The sequence below is a fragment of the Macrobrachium nipponense genome, chromosome 23, assembly GCF_015104395.2.
Source record: "Macrobrachium nipponense isolate FS-2020 chromosome 23, ASM1510439v2, whole genome shotgun sequence".
Lineage (NCBI taxonomy): Eukaryota > Metazoa > Arthropoda > Malacostraca > Decapoda > Palaemonidae > Macrobrachium > Macrobrachium nipponense.
In genome coordinates, this window is record NC_061090.1 from 40,402,484 (window position 1) to 40,409,983 (window position 7,500).

The 7,500-nt window shown below is 33.5% G+C and overlaps 1 long non-coding RNA gene across 7 annotated transcripts in view; it reads left to right on the top strand.

The window, feature by feature from the left end:
• The window catches only part of LOC135200258 (uncharacterized), a 263,018-nt gene that overhangs the window by 221,507 nt on the left and 34,011 nt on the right, over positions 1 to 7,500 (top strand). For all 7 annotated transcript variants that reach the window (XR_010311238.1, XR_010311237.1, XR_010311235.1 and 4 more), the window contains exon 6: positions 3,778 to 3,976. This is a non-coding gene — a long non-coding RNA (uncharacterized LOC135200258). The remainder of the gene's footprint in view (positions 1 to 3,777; positions 3,977 to 7,500) is intronic.

The window sequence follows — 7,500 nt, forward strand, 5'->3', positions numbered from 1 at the left end:
AACTGCCTCTATTTTTAAAGGCGTATTTTATGTGCAGCTATGGGCCACCCTTTGGGTTCTGTCCTTGCCAACATTTTTGTATGTGAGCGGCCAGTTACCCTATAGCTTGCCATCCTCTTTTTTACTATCGTGACCAGAACGTGACTGCATGAATATGAGAGAAAGAGATTAACATTCTTAATCTTTTGCTTGCTATTTTCACATTGATAGCGTACTACTATATTAGTAGCATTGTCGTCCATGGTATTCAAGCAAAAATACTGCATGAAACAGAAGACGATAAATGATGAATGCACTGCAATGTCATGTAAGGAATGAAAGAATATATTTTATCTGAAAATTTCATGTTTATTTCGCTATACATATTTTGGCATTAAGTTTACTGAAGCACATAATTCATATATCATTAAAACCATTAAATCATTGGCTTGACGATGTTTTTTTATGGGAAAAACTACTTTTCTTTGGGTAAAACTGAGGTGTAGTGAAAGTTATAACTTTTGAAAGACATTTTTGTCAGGAGAAGTCGGAGCAGAGATCCTCACTGCATGACGTTTTGAGAGACAATGACAAGTTTGCAACTTTCTATCCATTTGGTTGGCTGATCAACAGCCAATCAGGAACGTCGTAAGGGACGGGGCTGGGCACCAGATGCATGGGAACTGTTAATTAATTATAGTTGTATTCGAATCATTCTTCATGAATACGGTAGTTCCACAATTAAACAACCAAGCTGGTACTACCCATCTTCACTTCCCGCCACTGGACATCATGATTCCTTCATATTTCTTTGAATTTGGATCTTAAGGCTTTGTAGTGACAAGCAAATCCAAAAATGAGCAAAGAATGTGAGAAGTTAAGGGTTTATTGTGGCTTTTACAATTATATTATATATACATATATGTATATATATGTATATATATATATATATAATATATATATATATATATATATATATATGTATGTATATATATGTATATACATACATACATTCACGTATTTCCGACTCTTCCGACTCTCATCGGGATCAGAACCCAGGCCTTTCAGCTGAAAGGTAAAGGGGAAACTAACTGCACCACATAAGTCATCTACCTAAGACTTTACCTTGGCTCCCTTCCGGGTTAATTGTTTGACATAATCAACGTGTGGAACAGAAATAAATTTGACTCACAACAATATCGACCTGATGTGGGTCGAAAATTTATTTCTGTTCCACACGTGATTTTGTTGATTACTTGCAACACACACACACACACACACACACACACACACACATATATATATATATATATATATATATATATATATATATATATATATATATATATATACATACATACATATATATATCCTTGTTTATTTCCTGAGTAATTATAAAAGTATTTAGTGGGAAGCCCGTTTTATTCCAAAAGCTTATATTCTCGATCACCTTGTTTTTCGGCAGCTGTAATTTAAATGTTAGAATATTATGCACTAGAGAGCTGTACCTTTTCTCAACACTAGTATCTGGTAGACTGAACTGTTATCATTGAAAACCTGATCTAATATATGAAAACTGGAAGTTTTTTTTTTTTTAATCATCCTTCCATAGGTTAAACTCATCAACGGTTTAAAATTTTAGCGTTACCATTTAACTCACCAATTCCTATATAAAAGCGTAGACGCTTAAACAGTGAAGGTCTAAAAACAATAAACAATAAAAGAGGGGAAATTAGGAGTGATGAGGTGTGGGTCATTACAGCTATCCAAGCGGTGTCCAGTCCTTGAGCCACGTTTCAGGTACAGCTAGTATATCATGTACCAACTCTAGTTTTCATTGTTTTATTACCAACTAACTGAATATTTACGAAGACGCAATTTAAGACATTAGCTTTCGTATCTTAATTATTTCAAAATCCAAAATTAGGCAATTACTGTAGGTCACCCGGGGTTTGGTACCTTGACTATTCACAAAGTATAATTTATGCACTCAACATCATTTGAATTGCACCGTTTTCAAGATCAACCTTGATACCTGTCGCCCACGTCATAACGTACCATGTCGTAACGTAAGTAACTTTATCCCCATTATCATGAACAGTCTTTTAAATTTCTGGATAGCAATATAGTGATGTGGGTAGTCCCACCTGCAGCTTATCTTCTTCCAAGTTTGATCAACGAATCATCGTTATCAGTAAGAACAGTGGACAAGATTTTTTTTCAGTTTCCCGTCTTTTTTTTTATCTCAATTAAAGGCAACTTTGCCATTAAATGCAGACCTCGCATCAAGAATTGGTACAACAAGGCGTGATTCGACCTCCAGACACGTGATTTTCCACTGACGCATAAGTTGCAAACATATTCCTAACTTAAGAAGGACACAAATTAAAGTTCATATATTCTCAGTTATTACTGGAAACACAAAATAATTGAGCAGAAATGTACCCTCTGAATTCAGCACTGTACTGTTCAATATGCAAATCATTCATTTTTTTCATTTTCATTCTAGAAAATGTAAATAGATCATAATTATCCTATCCTAAAATTTCTGTATCTCTAACTCAATGTGAAATACCTATTTCAGACTTTTTAGGCTTTCTTAACCAACGCCCCCCCCCCCCCCCCCACAATAAAACAACAAAGTAGTTTGTAGGCTTACTCCCCGAACAAGCGAAAATGCAATAGCAACCGCACTTTCCTTCAGCGACTGAAGCAGAGTCCCCATACTTCTCTGTTCCAGGGACCATGATGTAAAAAGTAAATGGAGGAGTTAACTTGATGATGTTTTCGCAAGATAGATGTGGGGGCATTTATGTTAATCCAATTTCACAAAGAGCTTCACGGCTGTAGAGTAAATGTAACCACACCCAGAAATAGCTACTTTTTGCCAAGGACTTCGGCTTCTTAGTGGTCCGTTCCAACCATTAGACCAGTGTGGAAGGGGGTCGGATTTCGCTTTTCGGTCTGTCCACTTCTTTCACCCGTTCTGTGCAGGATTTGAGGGAATAACTGTATGGGGACTTTTGTCTTGGTTAGGCATGTCACTATTGTCAGTAAAAGGCATTATAGGTGACTTAAAACTCTAAATTCAGGATTTTAATGAAATAAAAATGAAGAATGTATTAGGGACATTTGAATGCCAGAATGAGCACAAAAAAGAAAGAAAGAGGTTTAAAAAACAGCAAAGAAAAGTGATTAAATGTAAGATCCATATTTAGTAACCGAGACACGACATACTCGTTGTGGAGGAAGATCATAAAACCAAAAATTCTTTGCTAGAATTTCAAACCAAAATAAATAAAAACCGTAAACTCTTGACTTTTCTGTCAGAAAAACACGACCCAGCAGGAAGCTCACAGCCCAACGTCAATTTTAAAAATGACTACTCTTTTGCTATCTCGTGCCATAAGGTTCAATTAAATAATTATGAAATTTCCCAGCTATATTATATATATATATATATATATAATATATATATATATATATATATATATATATATATATATATATATATATTATATATATATATATATATGTGTGTGTGTGTGCGTGTGTGTGTGTATATTGTATTTACATACCTACATATATATGTAAAAATATATATATATTATATATATATATATATATATATATATATATATGTGTGTGTGTGTGTGTGTGTGTGTGTGTGTGTGTGTGTGTGATGAGATGAAAGGACAGGTCTACTTTAAAATGAAAAAAAAACTTAATTTATAAAAATTAAATCTGCGTCCACCCATAAAGGTTATTAGAATAATAAATATCATTCTTCACTTTCAGGCTGTAAAGTTTAGTCTGCGATGAAGGAAACCCTATTCATCTCAAGGATTTGGAGAAATTATTCGAGTCTTCGCCCCTCCTAACTTATTCTGACTCTGGTTGGGTCATGTTTCAGTCTTCAGTTCTGCGCCATTCCGTCACAGCTGTGGTTTATCAAGCCGCTGACTTGTAGGCCTCCTACAAATGGTCTCCAGTGCAGGTAAGCCGAATGTCAGAAATTTCGATGAATGCTACGATTTCCTCCAAAAGAGCGAGTCCCTCATTGCCTACCTAGGACATTGTGAAATAGTCTTTGTGTCCAAGAATTCATTAACTGTCATAGCCAAACAAGCCATGTATTTTTCAAGTACCATGTACTAGAACATGCAAAAGTTTTATATTGGTGAATGTGCCGACTGAACGGAGAAAACGGGAACGCAGAGATACCAATAGAAAGGGAGAGGAAAACAGCACTGTTTTCAGCATAATATGTCGCAAAAGAAAATCATGCCATGGGTTTTGATGATATTGAAAAATTGGTAACACAGACGAAAACTTGATGAAGCTATCTTAATTCAGCAGTCTAGCATTGTAACATTTATCAAAGTAACTTTAAGTTACTTTGAATTGTTTTCAGCTGTAAAGAATATAATCGTAATTCTATTGTTTTCTCTGTTGTTATACAAACTTATATTGTACTAGCATTAAATTTCTAATCAGCTGTATTCCGTGGAGGAAGGGAGATGTTCCATTCGAAAGTTAAAGTGGGTTTTACTTCATCTCGCATAAATGGGGAAGGAGTATTTTAGTATTATATATATATTAATATAATATATATATATATATATTATATATATATATATGTATTTATGATTATATATATATATATAATATAATAATATATAGTATATATATAGATATATATAATATATTTATATATATCTATATTATATATAAATATATATATATATTATATATATATTATATTATATATCATATATATTATATAACATATATAATATATATAATGATAATTCTATATATATCCCTATAATATTATATATATATTCGTGTATGTGTGTGTGTGTGTTTTGCAATCACTCTCACACGTGATTTTATGTATCAAACTCCCCAGGGCGGAGATGAAACACACGGTTGTGGATCCCGACCAGTGTCGGCTTTATTGTCCACTATCCCATCTTCAGAAGACTGATGTAAAGTAGTAGATATTCATAATATACAAAATGGTAGCGGGAAAGTTAATATAAAAATACAAACAGCAGGAATACAAGTAATATCACCTGACAGTTGTTCGCAGGCGCGGTCTACCCTTATTAGTGACAGGCCAAATTCTACAAATCCAGTCGGACCCTATTTCCCTTAACACCGTCTGTCAAGTACCTTCCTTGAGATTAAACTCCTTTCCTATTTCTTTTGAGGTTCATGGATCAAGTTTATACATTCCATGAATAATGTTTATTTCACAAACTAAAATCAATGATGTTTTTTTCTAGGGCATTCTTAAGATAAACTATCTGCTCTGCTCCTGCCTAGTTGATTGTGTAGTTGATTTCACGAGCATTTCTTGTGCATTTCTCACTCAGTTTTTATTTTTGCTGTTCCATTCTCTTTCCCGAAGCTTTTCCAGTTTGGACAGTAGAAAAGTCATGACAAGAATTACATGAAATCTGATGAACGAATCCTTAGTATTCTTGGGCGAGTTATTTCGAAGTCCATGTTTCAGTATTTTATTGTTTTTAAATGCAACTTTGACTCCAAAATTCTTAAGATAGGGAATATCTTTGAATTTATTATCCTAAGGCAGTATAAGGAGGTTTTTATGTTATATGTGTTTTTGTTTGAAGTGTCTTTTTTACTACTTTTAAATAACAATTTCAGAGATATTCGTTTTTATCAAAAACTTACTGCTACAGAATAGCTGAGGATACTGATAGGAAGACAGGAAGTACATGTTCAAGATTATGGAACAATTCGTCTCTCTTTCTTTCTTAAAATATTTGCTCAGCCCTGCAACACAGCCAAACTTAATAGGTTATCAGATTGCGATCTGAGAAATCGACAAAAGATTTTTCGTCACCTGTCATCATTTCTCTAATGTTTAATGTTTACATACGTTTTGGTGAGTGGTACTTAATCTATTTCGTTTCTGTTGCTTTCTTTCTCAAGATCCCCGTTAAATATAACCAATCCATATATCGTTAATCTAATCCCATAATCAGTTCCCCATTTTTTTATATAAAATCTGATATCCTTGTAAACTTTCAAAATCTCATAATATTGTTGATGGTTCTTCATATTTTGAACGTCTCTCATATTTGCTACTCTGCTAATACCCTTAGCCAAAGTCAATGTATCTATTAATGTGTTTCTGTCAAACAGACAAAAACATTTTCGTAATTCCATCCCCTTTCAGTTTCCATTAATTTCTACTTTATTAAGTGTTGTACATCCAACAAATAGTATCTTCTCGCTTTGGGCCATATCTGTTAACTTTCTCTTAACCCAACAGTGGCGCCTTCTCGGCTCTGACGAAAATCTTCTCTTCTGCACATTTTGTTTTTCTTTTCGAACCTTCTTTTTTCAGTATTCATCATCTTTCCTAGGTCTTCCTCTTCCACGCCCTTTTTCCCTCAGCAGTCCACCTATGCTCATCCTGCTCCAGTTTTTAGCTTCCTCTGTAAATACTGTATGCCCCATCCACTTCCAGCTGCACAGATGTACCTATTAATCAATAGATCTTATTTCAGATACCTGTTTTATACTCACGTTGGTTACTCTGTTCTGCAACCTTTCGATGGCCTTCCAAAACTTTGTTTTGAAATACTGCCAACTTGTTTTCCGTCAAAATTGGGCTGTACCATGGCTAAATAATAATAATAATAATAATAATAATAATAATAATAATAATAATAATAATAATAATAATAATAAATACCACCCAGTCGAATTGGAGGATTGTGACAGAGCAAGAAAAAAAATGAATAATAATAATAATAATAATAATAAAATAATTAATAATATAATAATAATAATAATAATAATAATAATAATAATAATCTTTTATTTAAAAAGATTATGATGTTGCACATGGAAAACGTCATTCCAAATTAAATCTATGGGTCTTATTATGACAACAGTAATCGTGCGTAGAACAAAAGAAGTAAAATGAGAATTAAAGTATTAAGACTTAGTTGACGAGAAGATGCAAATCAAACCATGATCAGAAATGTTTTATAATTTTTACCATGGCGGTAGCAAAACTATAAATACGTATAAGGATAGGGTATTTCAAGCTTTTATCCGCATTTTTAAATTTCCTATGTAGGTATTCAGTTTATTCTATCGTAACGCTTTACAGTGTTGGGTATAGCTGGCAACTATCATTTCAAGTGTCAAAATCCCAAGATGCCATTTTGTTCAAGTTTAAATGAATTTGTGTAAACACTAAATTGCTCGATGTGAATGAAGAAAATAGAGGGTTTTATTGTGGGTATATATGATTTGGTACAACTACCAGTAAGGTAACTCTCTCTCTCTCTCTCTCTCTCTCCTCTCTCTCTCTCTCTCTCTCTCTCTGTTTGGTTAAAGATGTGTCCCTGAGGCCGGAAACCCCTTTTGAAACTTTAAGCGAACTAGCTTTTTCATGTTCATATGTTTCTTTGTTACCCGCACATCTACCATTGTGCTTTTCAAAAGTACTACATTTTTTCTCTTTCCATAGAG